Source organism: Mastomys coucha, unplaced genomic scaffold (genome assembly GCF_008632895.1).
Source record: "Mastomys coucha isolate ucsf_1 unplaced genomic scaffold, UCSF_Mcou_1 pScaffold5, whole genome shotgun sequence".
Lineage (NCBI taxonomy): Eukaryota > Metazoa > Chordata > Mammalia > Rodentia > Muridae > Mastomys > Mastomys coucha.
Genome location: NW_022196911.1, coordinates 72,974,334 through 72,989,391, shown reverse-complemented (window position 1 = coordinate 72,989,391; position 15,058 = coordinate 72,974,334). Strand labels below are relative to the sequence as shown.

Sequence of the window (15,058 nt, the reverse complement as noted above, 5' to 3'; positions counted from 1 at the left end):
TAGCCTGGGCTGGCATTTGTGTTCTTGTAGGGTCTGTATGACATCTGCCCAGGATCTTCTAGCTTTCGAAAGTGGTCACTTTTAAAATGGTCATTTTTAGCTGGTCCCTCAGCTAACTTGAGCAGAGACATCTTTTGTTAGTGTCTGCCCATCACCTGGGCTAGAAGGCCAACCGGACCATGGATCTTAAGTGAAGTAAAAAATACTTTGCAAGGGAGATGAAGACTAAGTAGTAAATCTTTCTATTCATTTCTAGTTGTGAAATATTTCATACATGTATCTGTTTGTATACTAGTCAGATAGTAAGAGATATGTTTTAACATTTTACTCTTTGGATTTTAAGAAATCAAACATTCATTTAAAAGCTCTGGTAAGCTTTTCTGAACTCATTAACCGCTTTCTTTGTAAGTAATTACACTCAAGTTTGGTGCTAACCTTTCTCTTCATATTGTATATTATGCATATGGTAATCTCTAATACAAAACTCATTCAGGAAATCATTCCTTATAAAGCATCTAAATGATGTTTTTAGTTTTCTTTAGGTTGACATATAAAATACATATAGAAATAAAAACTAAAGCATTTATCTTGTTTAAAAACTTTTAATCTGGGCTGGAGAGATGGCTCAGCAGTTAAGAGCACTGACTGCTCTTCCAAAGGTCCTGAGTTCGGATCCCAGCAACCACATGGAGGCTCACAACCATCTGTAATGAGATCTGACTCCTTCTTCTGATGCATCTGAAGACAGCTAGTGTACTTACTTATAATAAATAAATACATCTTTAAAAAAAAAACTTTTAATCTAGAAAGGGCCAACAAGATGGCTCACTGGGTAAAGGTGCTTGTTGCCTATTTTATGACCCAAGTTTGTTTCTCAGGACCCCATGGGTGAAAGAGAAAACTGACCAATATAAATTGTCCTATGATCTCCATGTACATGCTGTGCCACTCTATCCTCTCTTCCTCCCCCTTTCCAACAACATACACACAATAAAGAAATATACTAAACAAACAAGCCCCTTGTTCATGGATGGATAGATGAGTAGATATGTAACAAATCCAATATAGCAAAATTTCAGTTATAGAACCTAGAGGTTGTATTTGGGTGTTTACTGTATGATTCATCTAATTTGTTTGCATACTTTAAAATTTTAAACAATATGCTGGTGAAACAAACTGGAAATAAAGGCTAGAGCCCTATAATCCCACCACTGGAGAGGCAGAGGCAGGAAGATCACCAGGAGTTAAAGCCATCTTGTGTTACATAGAGGGCTCGCTCTTAAAACAAACAAAATACTAGGGAAAAACTCACCTCTATTTCCTATGTTGTCTAAAGTCTTAAAGGGTATTAGCTGGTTTCAGATATTTAAGGAACTAGTCTGCTACAGGAAAGTAATAATTAGGTTTGATAGTTTAATTACTGTTTGAGCTCTTGCCTTATGTTATTTAATAAAGAAAAGGGGGAGAACCTAGTTCCTTCAAGATTTTTTTCACAGCTAATGTCTTGAAAAGCAGTTATTCATCTTTTATTTTACTAGCCTTTTTTGGGAAAATTCATGATAATGATAAAATCTAATACTGAAAAATGGTTTATGAGCATCCCTAATAAGTGTTTTATTTCTTATGTAGTACACATTTTTTTTTCATTAATAATGAATGTCATTGACCTTTGTGGTGGTTTGAATAGGTATGGCTCCCATAGGCTCAAGTATTTGAATGCAGGTCCTATAGGAAGTGGCAGTGTTAGGAGGTGTGGCCTTGTTGGGGGATGTGTGGCTTTGTTGGAGGAAGTGTGTCATTGTGGGGGTGAGCTTTGAGATCTCTTATGCTCAAGCAATGTCCAGTGACACAGTCCCCTTCTGCTGCCTTAGGATCAAGATGTAGAATAAAACTCCCAGCTCCTTCGCCAGCACCATGCATGCCTACATGCCACAATGCTTTTCACCATGATAATGGACTAAACCTCTGATGAAATTGTAAGCCAGCCCCAATTAAATGTTTTCTCTTATAAGAGTTGCTGTGGTCATGTTGTCTCTTTACAGCAATGAAGCCTTAACTAAAACAGCCTTGTAATTATTGTCAGTTTGTAGCTCAGCACTCAAATGCAGTAACTTAAAAGGATTAAAAGGGGATGATTAACAGAGAAATGAGGGCCAATCAGAGCTACAGAAAGCTATAGTAGGACCCTGTCATCAAACCAAATGATCTTTCCCCTCAAAAAGCCAATACAGTGAGATAGCAGTTATAAATAAGTAAATAATTTGTATAATACTACTTTACTATTTTAAGTATTTTCATATTTGTTTACTATTTATACCTTAAGTAGGAACATTTTTGTTTTAGTGGCATCTTAAAGCAACCATATTACTGGGGATTACTTTTTAAATTATTTGTTTATAAAGTACTTTACCCTTAAGCAATCTAATTTAATAGTAATTAAATTTTCCAGTTAAATAGTAATTGGAATTTTCATAGGTAAAGTAACAAACTTAGAGAAAACCAAGATTGAATGCTGTTACAGCACCTGGGCTTTCAAAAAGCCGCTGCAGGGTATAGTGGCATATACTTATAATCCCAGCAGTTAAGCAAAAATGAAGAAAATCACTGAATTTGAGGTCAGCCTAGTTTACAAGGAGTGTTCCAGGCCAGACAGCTACACAGCAAGATCTTGTCTCCAAAAAACAAAAACAAAAACATCCTCCAAAGTAAAACAAAAGGAATGCTTTTAACAAAAGAAATTCTGTTGGGTTAGAAATAATAATTTTACCTTAGGAAACGAGAGATATTATTGCCTCAACACAATTTTTATAATACTTATTTTTATTATTTTAAATTATGTATAGTATGTACCTGCATGTGGGTATGAGCACATAAAGTGAAGTGCGTGTAGAAGCTCGAGGCATTGGATCCTCTGGAGCTGGAGTTATGGACAGTTGTGGGCCTCTTATTGAGGGTACTGAGAACCAAACTCTGGCCCACTGGTAGAGTAGTAAGTGATCTTAACTGCTGAGACATTTCTCCTCAACACAATTCTTTATTTTTTAAATTTTTAAATGATTTATTTATTTCTACTTCATGTGCTTTGGTGTTTTGCCTGCAAGTATGTCTTTATTTTTTTTTCTAAAGGTTTATTTATTTATTTTATGTGAGTACACTGTCTCTGTCTTCAGACACACCAGAAGAAGGCATTGGATCCCATTACAGATGGCTGTGAGCCACCATGTGGCTGCTGGGAATTGAACTCAGGAACTCTGGAAGAGCAGTCAGTGCTCTTAACCACTGAGCCATCTCTCCAGCCCCAAGTATGTCTTTATAAGGGTGTCAGATCCCCTGGAACTGGAGTTACAGACAGTTGTGAGCTGCCATATGGGTAGTGGGAATTGAACCTGTGTCCTCTGGCTGAACCATTTCCCTAGCCGTCCCCCCCTCCCCAATTCTTAACAATAACAATGTTGATCAAGTGGCCTTAACTCCTAGGTTTACTAATCCTAGTCTCCTGAGTAATTGAAACTGCAGCTGTGTGCCAGTGTGCTGAGCCCTAACCAAACTTTTAGAGGAAACTTATTTACCAGTTAAAATTAGTATAGGGCTGGAGAGATGGCTCAGTGGTTAAGAGCACTGACTGCTCTTCCAGAGATCCTGAGTTCAAATCCCAGCAGCCACATGGTGGCTCACAACCACCCGTAACGAGATCCGATGCCCTCTTCTGGAACGTCTGAAGACAGATGCAGTGTGCTCACGTATAATAAAATCAGTGTGACCATGTCTAACATGATTTTAAAAACTGAACAAAGATGAAGACATGATGAAATAATCCAAAAATCAAGCCCTTGATGAAATGTGCTAGCTATAGAAAGACATAGTAATTTTCACACCACAGAAAAGTAGATTTTAGGCCTTGAGTGACAACTGAGTGGAAGGTTTAGCTAGCAGTGAATGAACAATTAAATAAAGTTGTTTTCTCCTTACATGTATTCTAGATATCACTAGGACAGAGGTGGATGGTTCAGTAGTCAATCAAATTGTAATAAAAACACAGTTCCCTACAATTGTTGTGTTGAAGCTCTTTATAGTGTAATGTAATTTAAAGTGTCAAGCACACATTTATCACTTAGTTGCTTTTTTGAAACAGGGTTGTACTAGGCTGCCCTGGCTAGCCTAGAAATCACTTTGTAAAACAGGCTGGTCTCAAACTCACAGAGATACACCTGTCTCTGCCTCCTGAATGCTGGGGTCAATGGACTGCACCTGGCAAAAGTTCATTCTTTTAGGAACCATAAGGTCGGGAGAGAACATGGCTTCATCTCTTGCAAAGGACCCAAGTTTGGTTTCCAGCTTACATGAGTTTCCCTAAAGCTTATGTGTGTGAACATACACACATACACTATTTACTCTGGTTTCTCTTCAGATTGTATAAAGGCACCTGGTTTTTCTGTAGCTCCTTCACCACCAAAGTTTCATATTGAAAATGGATTATCTTGGGTGTATTACTGCTTTATTTCTCTGATAAAACACCACAACCAACTTATAGAAGGAAGGGTTTAGCTTAATAATTGAATTAATAATATTTGGCTTATTAAGCCAAATATTCCAGAGGAATAAGAGTCAATCCACGATGCCAAGCAACAGTGGCAGTAAGCAGCAGACACTAGGGCTAGAACAGCAGTGGAGAGGTTACCGGAGAAAGGAACAGCGAAGTGGGATGTTAGAAACTATAGGAACAGGAAGAATTGCAGGGGAGACATTCAGAAGGACTGCATGAGGCCGACGAAGTGGCTCAGCGGATGAAGGTGCTTCTGTACAAGCCCGAGAATCAACTCCCCAGAGTTATCCTCTGAGCTTCACACAGAACATTTCTCTCCTGCACACCGTACGAGACTAATAAATGTTTAAAAAAAAAAAAAAAAGAACAGCAGTGGAGGGCTCACATCTTGAATGACAATCTGGAAGCAGAGAGAATGACCCGGGGATGGAGAAGGCTTTTAACCCTCAAAGCTGGTCTCCAGTGATATACTTCCTCTAGCAACTCTACATTCTCTAAATACACACACACACACACACACACACACACACACACACACACACACACACAAAGAAAACAGTGCCAATAACTAAGGACCAAGTATTCAAGCCTCTGAACATATGGAGGATACTCTCATGCAGACCATCACACTGGGCAACATGGCCAGAATGATAGGTGTACACAAACATTAAGATCTTAACTCCACAAGAATTCAAAATTTAAAAACAAACAAATGGAAACAAAGGGTAGTCATATTTTCCCTAAAGAACTTCTCTCCCTCTTAATCTAAGGGAAGGACAGCTTTAGACTCACAAACTAAAGCATTAACCATATGTGTACATATATATGTATATATGGTACTGCTTATATTTTCTGACATGAGAATTTACAAAACAACCCTATAGTAATACACAGAGACATCTAGAACATAGAATATTTAATTTCTTATATTGAACCTTCAAAAACAGGGCTTTCAAAGATTCTTTCAAACATAAATTTGTATTTGGACACATATATACATATAGGTAAACAAAACTGTATCAAGTGAGTGTCAACTCTGTTAGGTATTGTGCTATTGTAGAGGATGTATAATTATATACACAATACAGCTCACAGTAAAGCAGGGGAGAAACAGCACCCCAGATACTGTGTTCTCATAAATAGTATAACTTTCACATATTCAGATGCATTTAGATGTGGCGCCCTTTGTCAGCCTCACCCCATGGTGCCTGGATAAAACATTGATCAAGACTCTTATAAGGAGTGTCAGGGTTCATGGCGGCACGTACCTAGGATTGCAGTATTTTGGAGATAGAGGCAAGAGTATCATGAGTCAAGTGATGTTGTTGGAAGATTTATAAACTATGTAAAGATTTGTTTTTGTAGACATGGAGTTATCCTAGTTTTGGAAGAATTCCTTTTATAAGTACAAAAAGGAATAATACAGGGCCAGTGAGATACTTAGCAGGTAAAGTACTTGTCATTCAAGGCTGACAACCTGAGCTCCATCCTTGGAACCCACATAAAAGGTGGAAGGAAAGATAGAGTCCACAAAATTGTCCTCTGACAACATGTGCACCATGGTATGTGCACACTCACACTCATATTATATACACAATAATAAAAAAAATTAAGATTTATTTTTATTTTGTGTGTGTGTGTGCGTAAATGAATGCTATGCATGGGTGCCTGAGGAAGCCAGAAGGAATTAGATCCCTTGGAGTTGGAGTTACACATGTTTGTTTGCTAAATGTGGGTGTTGGGTACTGAACTGAGTCTTCTAGAAGAGTAGTATGCACTCTTTTTTTTTTTTTTTTTTTTTTTTTTTTTTTTTTCGAGACAGGGTTTCTCTGTATAGCCCTGGCTGTCCTGGAACTCACTCTGGAGACCAGGCTGGCCTCGAACTCAGAAATCCGCCTGCCTCTGCCTCCCAAGTGCTGGGATTAAAGGCGTGCGCCACCACCGCCCGGCTAGTATGCACTCTTAACTGCTGAGCCATCTTTACGGTCCCCATAATGCTTTAACAAAAATGAATGGCTGGGCATGGTGGCACATGCCTTTAATTCCAGCAGTAAGCAGAGACAGGCAGGGTCTCTTTAAGTTCCAGTCCAGATCTGGTCTATGTAGAATTTTTCAGGCTAGCCAGGGCTACATAGAGAGACCCTGTTTTAAAACAAACAACAAATGATTGCAAAGGAATGATGCTAGCTACTATTGACAAAAATAATATAAGCGTAGGTACTTTGACTTCATGTTTTTCCTTATAGAATATTTTTATTATGTTGAGGCATAATAAGGTGCTCAAAGAAGCTTAAAACCTATTTTTCCAATAGAGGAAAATACAGGAGAAGCCAAGGATTTGCTTTCTAGAGGCCAAATAATCATGAACCAAACAGAGACTGTCCTTACCCTTACATGATTTTAATGATAGAACCAACAAGAACAGATAACAATAGTGTTGGAAGTGCTGTGAAAGGAAAGCAGAGGTCTGTGAGAATTTGAGGTGAGAGGTTTTCCACTGAGAAGCAAGAGCTGTTATAAGCACAAGTAGGTTGCAAACACTTCTGTGTTTCAAAGAGTTTCTAAATTTTCTGGCCTTTTCTTTAGTACACCGACTGGACAGCTGTTTTAAGGCCAGGCTAGGTAGTTTCCAACAGGTCCTTTTTCTCTCTCTCCATGTGGCTGTTTAGCTGGAGGAAATTCTTAGTGAAAAATTAACTCTACAACAGTCTGGCAGTTATGCTTATTAATATGCTCTTCTGCCTCAGGACTGTGGAATAGTAGTAACTGATCAAGTACATGAATGTTTTTATAATAAATATCTAAGTCATGATCAGTTCTTTTGAATAAACCTTTCCAAATGGCATTAAGCAGCTGACATTTTTAGAAATAACCCAAGTTAAAAGGGATTTGACCTCCTGATCTAGAAATAAGTTTTCATTTCTAATTTAATGCTAGATTTGTACTAAAGATTTACTACTTTAGAATCTGAAGTGTCACAATTTGTCTTCTTGCTTTTCCTTAGAAAATGGTCTTAGCATCTTATGAGATAAGAGGTTCAATCATAGCTCAAAGCCACAGAAACTGGGATGCCAGTTTATAGAAGTGGAAAACAATTCAGACACATAGTAAAAGTAGCATCACCTTACACCCAACTTGAAGTTTGGTGCTTATTACTTATTAAAGTTTCCTATATTTATTTTAACCTCACAGAAATCCTATAAGGATAGATGTGCAGATGTTCTCATTTACAAATGAGGACTATGTGCCTTACACAGTTGAGGTCTTTCATTTACACTGCATATGACTGTAATGATTGCACTGCTGGGCATGCAGATTTTGTGATGACTTCTTTGTATGCATAAAACAACAACACTTGTAGGTTTGGAATCCCATCTAATTAGATAGTGTGGTGGCTAATTTTATGTCAACTTGAAATAGGCTAGAGTCATCTGAGAGGAGGGAACTCCAATTGAGAAAATGCCTCCATAAGATTGGCCTGCAGACAGACCTGTAGAGCGTTTTCTTAAGTGATTGATGTGAAAGGGTCCAGCTCATTGTGGGTATGGTCATCCCTAGGCTGGTGGTCCAGGGCTCCATAAGAACTGAGCAAGGCACAGGGGATAAGCCACTAAGCAGCACCATCCAGTTCTGCATCAACTCCTGTTTCCAATTTCTCACCCTGTTTGAGTTCCAATCTGAACTTGCTTTAGTGATGGACTATGGGTGTGGAACTGTAAACCAAATAAAGCCTTTCCTCCCCAAATTGTTTTTAGTAGTAGTGTTTCATCATAGCAAAGGTACCCTAAACTAAGCCAGATAGGAAGGGTAAAAGAGAATTGAATTTTCATGCCCTAAATACTACTACAATGATAATTTTTAAATGAGGTTTTATTCCATATTATATAGCATAAAAGAAAATATCTATAATTTATATATATATTTTTAATTCTAATTTAAAGAGCAGATGCTGGTTTTTTGTTTTTTTTTTTTTGCCTGGAAGACCTTTTGCTTTTCAGAAATCTTGTTTTCTATGGATCTGGTGGAAATATGGTAAGTATTTTGACTTTTAAAAAAGACCATTATTGTACAAAGAATATTAACACTCCACAGTTTAATTTTATTAAATGTTATTTAACTTCTCATTGTAAAAATTTTCTATCAGGTGGTTTACTCATTATCTTTTAAAATAGTTAAATGTGAATGTTAATAGGATGTGAAAACAATGGTAATTTATAGTTTTTTTGGATTATAATAAAAGTTTTTCTGGAATGACTAGTTCTTTTGAACATTTAAAAAGCATACATATAAAGGATGTGTGTGTATATATGTGTATATATACATATATATATATATGCAATATTCTTTTTATCCTGAAATTTGTTTATCTGTGTGTTCATATTTTGTGATATAAGAAAGATCATGGATATTAGGTGTTTATAAACCAACAAACTTAAGAATAACAGAAGAGGCCGGGCGGTGGTGGCGCATGCCTTTAATCCCAGCACTTGAGAGGCAGAGGCAGGCAGATTTCTGAGTTCAAGGCCAGCCTGGTCTTCAGAGCTACACAGAGAAACCCTGTCTCGAAAAAACCAAAAAAAAAAAAAAAAAAAGGAAAAAAAAAATAACAAAACACAAACTTGACCTTATATTGAACTTAGCAGTGCTGAATTAAGTGTTCAGAATATACCTTTCCTAATAGCCTCTTACTCTTTCATCCAAAGCAAATAACTTATAGTAAACAACCAGAAAAATACATTAACTTTTTAAAGATCCCTGAGGCTTCTTGCTGGAAGGCGGGCTTCTTATTCAGGGTTGTGATAGGAAGACAGAGAAGTCACTACAATGGACAGACAAATCCTTGGTTCTTATTGTATGCCACTTTAAAAAATTACCTTTTATTCAAGTGAGGAAATCCTCTTTAGAGAGGGTGACAGAACTATAGAGAGGTAAACACCTATCTTGGCATGATGGCATGAACCTACAGGCCTCTGGAGGCTGGGACTAGAATCACTTTGACAAAGTTCAAGACTATCCAGGGCAACATAGTGAGCCCTCATCTACAAGCAAACTCAAAACAAAATACAAAACTTAACTATCTAGTAGTGAATTACCTTTTTAAAACATTTCCTCTCATTTTTCTTATTGTTAATTATGTACATGTATTGCATGTGGGTACGCACATGAATGAGTGCAGGTGCCTGAGTTGGAGGTAGTTGTGAACTACCTGATAGGGTTCTGGGAACTGAACTCTTAACCTCTGAGACATCTCTCCACCCTTCATGAATTACCTTTAAAGTTATCAGATATTAAAAAATCTCTTACAGATTATGACATAATAAGAATTAAAACAAAACCCAACAAGAAAGTCTCTTATCACCCATTCATTTTCAAGCCCCCACATGGGAAGTGGTAGGGGAATATCTGTAGGAATACAATTTATTGTCTGCTCCTCTACTCAGAAGTAGCCCTGTGTCTGTCCAGCCCACACTTAGAACTTTATCTTCATGAGCAGCTAGATCGTAGAGAGGAGCCTTACAACTTCTTGTATCCCACAGCTTCACAATGTTATCTAAGGAGCCCGAGATGAGCTCATGAGTTCTTGGGTAGGAGACCACTTCACTGATGTTACCCAGCCTGTAAATGAGGTGAAGGACAGCGACACCAAAGAACCATCTTTAGTTCGGGAATTCCACAGTCTAATATGCCTGTCTGTGCTTCCAGATGCCAAACGTTTACAAAGGGGAGAATAGGAAATACAACTTTATTTCCTGTCAGAGAAATTGGAGAGAGGGTTTAGAATATAGCTCAGCCAGTAGAGTGCAAAGCCCTGCGTACTATCTCCAGCACTGCCCAAAAGGAAAGGAAGCATGGTAGTGCATTCCTGTAATCCCAGGTCCTGAGAGGTTGGAAGCAAGAGAATCAGAAATCCAAGGCCACCCTCAGCTGTATAGTGAGCTTAAAGGCAGCCAGCCATGGTTACTTGGGGCTCTACCTCAGTAAGAAAGAAATCAGTGGGTAATCCTCTGATACCATTGTCAATGCAGAGTCAGGAAGCAGCCTTTCAAAATTTGGATAACAGTTTATCTTTCATAGCTACATTTTACTGTCTTTGTCCTTCATGTTTATAAAATACAATAAATATGTGGCCTGAATTCTCCACCCTAAAAAATAAAAATAAAAAAATAAAAAAATCTCTCAGTTTCTGTGCTGGCTATTTTTTGTTTTTTGTTTTTTTGTCAACTTGACACAAACTAGAGTAATCTGAGAGGAGGGAACCTCAACGGAGAATATGCCTCTATAAGAATACGCCTGTAGACAAGGCTGTGGAGCATTTTCTTGATGATTGCTGTGGGATGGCCCAGCCTATGTTGGGTAGTGTTACCTGTGGCTCTGGGGTAGATAAGAAAACAAACTGAGCAAACAGAACAAAGTGAGGGCAGTTCCTCCATGCTCTCTGCATCAGTTCCAATCACCAGGTTCCTACCTTGAGAGTTCCTACTCTGACTTCCTGCATGGTTGTAAGAGGAAATAGCCCCCCTTTTCTCCCCAGTGTGATTTTGGTCATGGTATTTTATCACAATGATAGACAGTTTCAATTCATAAATTCATCATTCATTCACCTAAACAATTTATTAATAGGTACTACGTGCCTATTAGTTCCAAGCGTTAGTCTGGATCTTAAAAATGAGAAATAAAAAGTAGATCAATGCTAACATCCTAGAATGAAAATGAAGTCTTTGCTGAATGAGAGATGTGAATCACGGACTTTCACTGATTGTTCTTTTTTCCTTTCCTTTTTTAAAAAAGGCAATCTCTTGCTAGTCTAGACCTCCTGATTCAACTAGATTCATTGCTACTTTTTCACCAAATTATTCTATAGGTCTATAAAAAGTAATAGTTTTTGAGAAACATTACTGGCAAATGCACCAAAACCTTCTCATTAGTGAGTTGGACTACCCCGTGATTGTTTCTTTTATGGAGAAATACAATTTTATAGATTTTGTTTCTATACATTTTTTAATTGCTAGAAAAGAAGTTCTCCTGCCCTGGATTATATATTCAAAATAATTTCTGGGTTTCCTTGACTCATTTGTTTTGTCAGTAGGGCAGGGCCTTATTCAAGATAATTTGCTAATTTGGTAAAGTTATGGCACTACTAGTATTATTAAAAACTTTAAAATACTTCAGAAACTCTGTAAAGGGAAAGATAGAAGGCCCAGTAGAACTTCACATCCCAATCAGTTTCCAGAACCCACTCATTGCCTGGATGCCTTCAGGCTCAGCGAGGCAGAGTTTCTGTTAGGGCCTTCTCAAGGTACCCAGCTCCCTGCCCCTGAGGTTTGAAGGCAGCTTCAGTACTGAGGAGGTACTATTGGACTCAGCATAAAACTGTATCACATGCCAGGCGGTGGCGCACACCTTTAACCCCAGCACTTGGGAGGCAGAGGCAGGCGGATTTCTGAGTTCGAGGCCAGCCTGGTCTACAGAGTGAGGTCCAGGACAGCCAGGGCCACACAGAGAAACCCTGTCTCGAAAAACCCAAAAAAACAAAAACAAACAAACAAAAAACCCCAAAAAACAAAAACAAACAAACAAACAAAACAAAAAACAAAAAACTGTAGCACAAAGCTCCGGAACTTCCCAGAATTATTAGCTCCTTTCAGGTAGCCTATAAATAAGGAAGTTGTTGAGGATTCTCCCTGAGTGTGCTGTAGTTTGGTTATCCATTTAAAGTAAAACACCCCTGCAATATGCTTTCCCTGGAGAACTGATTGAATATGGCAGCCTTTCACCCAGCACTGGGGAGGCAGAGGCAGAGGATCTCTGAGGTTGAGGTCATCTTAGTCTATATAGTTCCAGGACAGCAAGGGCTACACAGTGAGACCCAGCCCCCAACCCTGCAAACTAACAAACAACAACAAAATAAACATTCCCCAAAACAGATGGAAAAAAAGACTTGATTTTTTAAATTACATTTTTATTTTGTGCAATATGTTGGCAGGGGTGGGGGTGGGGGTGGGCACAAGACATGGTACCCAGGTGGAAGTCAGAGAACAATGTGTGTGGGAGTTGGTTCCTGTTCCATCATGTAGGTCCCAGGGATTGAACTCAGGTTGTGATGCTTGGCAGCAGCATTTTTCCTTACCAAGACATCTCATTGGCCCCAAGAAAAATATTTTCACCACTTCTGTGAAGCCTACTCCACTATATAGTATTTAGCTCAAAAGATTCATCATGGGCTGGCGAGATGACTCAGCTGAGAGCACTGACTACTCTTCCGAAGGTCCTGAGTTCAAATCCCAGCAACCACATGGTGGCTCACAACCACCCATGAGAGCTGATGCCCTCTTCTGGTGTGTCTGAAGATAGCTACAGTGTACTTATTTATAATAATAAATAAATCTTTGGGCCGGAGTGAGCAGGGTTGACTGGAGCGATCCTAAATTAAATTCCCAACAACCTCAGGAAGGCTCACAACCATCTGTACAGCTACAGTGTACTCATATACATAAAATAAATAAATAAATCTTTAAAAAAAAAGATTCATCATTAATCCTAAATGGTTCAACAAAGACAATGGCCATAAACATTCAACCAAAAAAGGCTTTCCCTTTCCACTACCGTGACAACACTACAGTTGTGTTGTACGGACTCCCATGAAAAGCTTAGCTACTGATAAGTTTATTTTTATTTGGTTTGTTTAAAAAACTCTGAGTCCTAGATGGTGGTCTTTCAGTCTGGGTAGGGTAGGTAGACACTAAGGTAAGAAACTGTAGCCTGTAGAGCTGAGGAAATGCATCTGGATTATTCCCTGGATGTCTCAGAGAAATGTGTAGGTGATGAGCAGGGTACTGAGTAGGATGCTAGCAGGCATGGCTTTTCTTGCCTCTTTTATACCCAGGCTTTTTTAGAGGATTAATGCTGATCATGTAGCTCAATGATAGAATATTTATCTAGTATGCACAAGGCCCTGGATTTAATCCCCACTATCACAAAACAAACACCCAGATACATAAACAAGAAGTACAAAACATTCTAGATCCAGGACAGCCAGGGTTATGTAGAGGGGCGGGGGGCTAGGGAGAGAAAAAAAAAAGACAGAGAGAAAGACACACACACATACACATACACACACACACACACACACACACACACACACACACAGAGAGAGAGAGAGAGAGAGAGAGAGAGAGAGAGAGAGAGAGAGATACTCCTACTTTACCTTTAAAGTATTACTCAAAGAAAATTTACTAAGAAGGGCCAGTGAAATGGCTCAGTAAGTAAAGGCACATGCTGCCAGGCTTCACAACCTGATATCAATCTCTGGGACTCACATGATGGAGAGAGAACCAATTCTCAACAAATGTCTCTGGCCTCTACATGCAGTGTGCATTTCCTTCCCCTAGATAAGTAAGTAAATTTAGAAGCAAACAAATAGAAACTTAATAACTTAATGTGTAGTAGGACAAAATAATGAAATGCTTCCTAGAACATTTTGCATAGGTAAGGCTAGAAAGAGAATCATGCAATCATCAACTTTTATCCATAGAAAATTTGAATTTTGTAGAAACTTTCAGTTTCATTATAAGCAGTTCTGTCCACTAGAAAATAAAACAAAACTAGCATTAAATTTGAGCTCATTTGTTATAATACCCTTCTATTTTTCATTGTGAGCTAGATTATGGGATATACAAATGTTTTACATTGTAAAAAAGGGTTAAGGCCAATTCTACTTCTGCCTTCTAGCAAAGGAGGAATTCTACTCTAGATCTTTTTACTTTGGAGTATATGATTCCTACAAACAATGGCCCTGATAATAAGACTGTTCACTTCATGTAGAAACTGCTAGACAATAAAGAGTAGTGAATACCTTCTGAAACAAAAGTCCTTAATTGAAAAGTCCTACTGCTAAGTAGCTAAGAAAAGAGCCTTTAAAAATGTACACTCAGGGGCTGGTGAGATGGCTCACCACATTGTACATATATAAAAAAATGTTTAGCGGTCTGTCTGGGTTGGTGCCCTGAGTAGACCTTGGGTGCAAACTCTGCAGCCAGTCCCCAAACACCCAGAGAAAGCTCCACTCCCAGGTGCCCTAACAAGCCCAGGGAAGTCCTGGAAGTCCATAGCAAGTCCTGGACACACCATCACACCAGAAAGATTCAGATATAAAATCACTTCTCATGATGATGATACAGGACTTAAGAAAGACATAAATAACACCCTCAAAGAAATACAGGAGAACACAGGTAAACAGCTAGAAGCCCTTCAAGAGGAAACACAAAAATCCCTTAAAGAGCTACAGGAAAACACAATCAAACAGGTGAAGGAAATGAGCAAAACCATCCAGAATCTAAAAATGGAAATAGAAACAATAAAGAAATCCGAAACAGTGACAACAACCCTGGAGATACAAAACCTAGGAAAGAAACCTGGAGTTGTAGATGCAAGCATCACCAACAGAATACAAGAGATAGACGAGAGAATCTCAGGGGCAGAAGACACCATAGAAAACATTGACACAACAGTCAAAGA

General features: G+C 38.5%; 1 protein-coding gene across 3 annotated transcripts in view; it reads right to left on the bottom strand.

Moving 5' to 3' along the window:
- Window positions 1–15,058, bottom strand: part of Ssh2 (slingshot protein phosphatase 2) — a 231,152-nt gene that overhangs the window by 116,389 nt on the left and 99,705 nt on the right. The window lies entirely within an intron of this gene.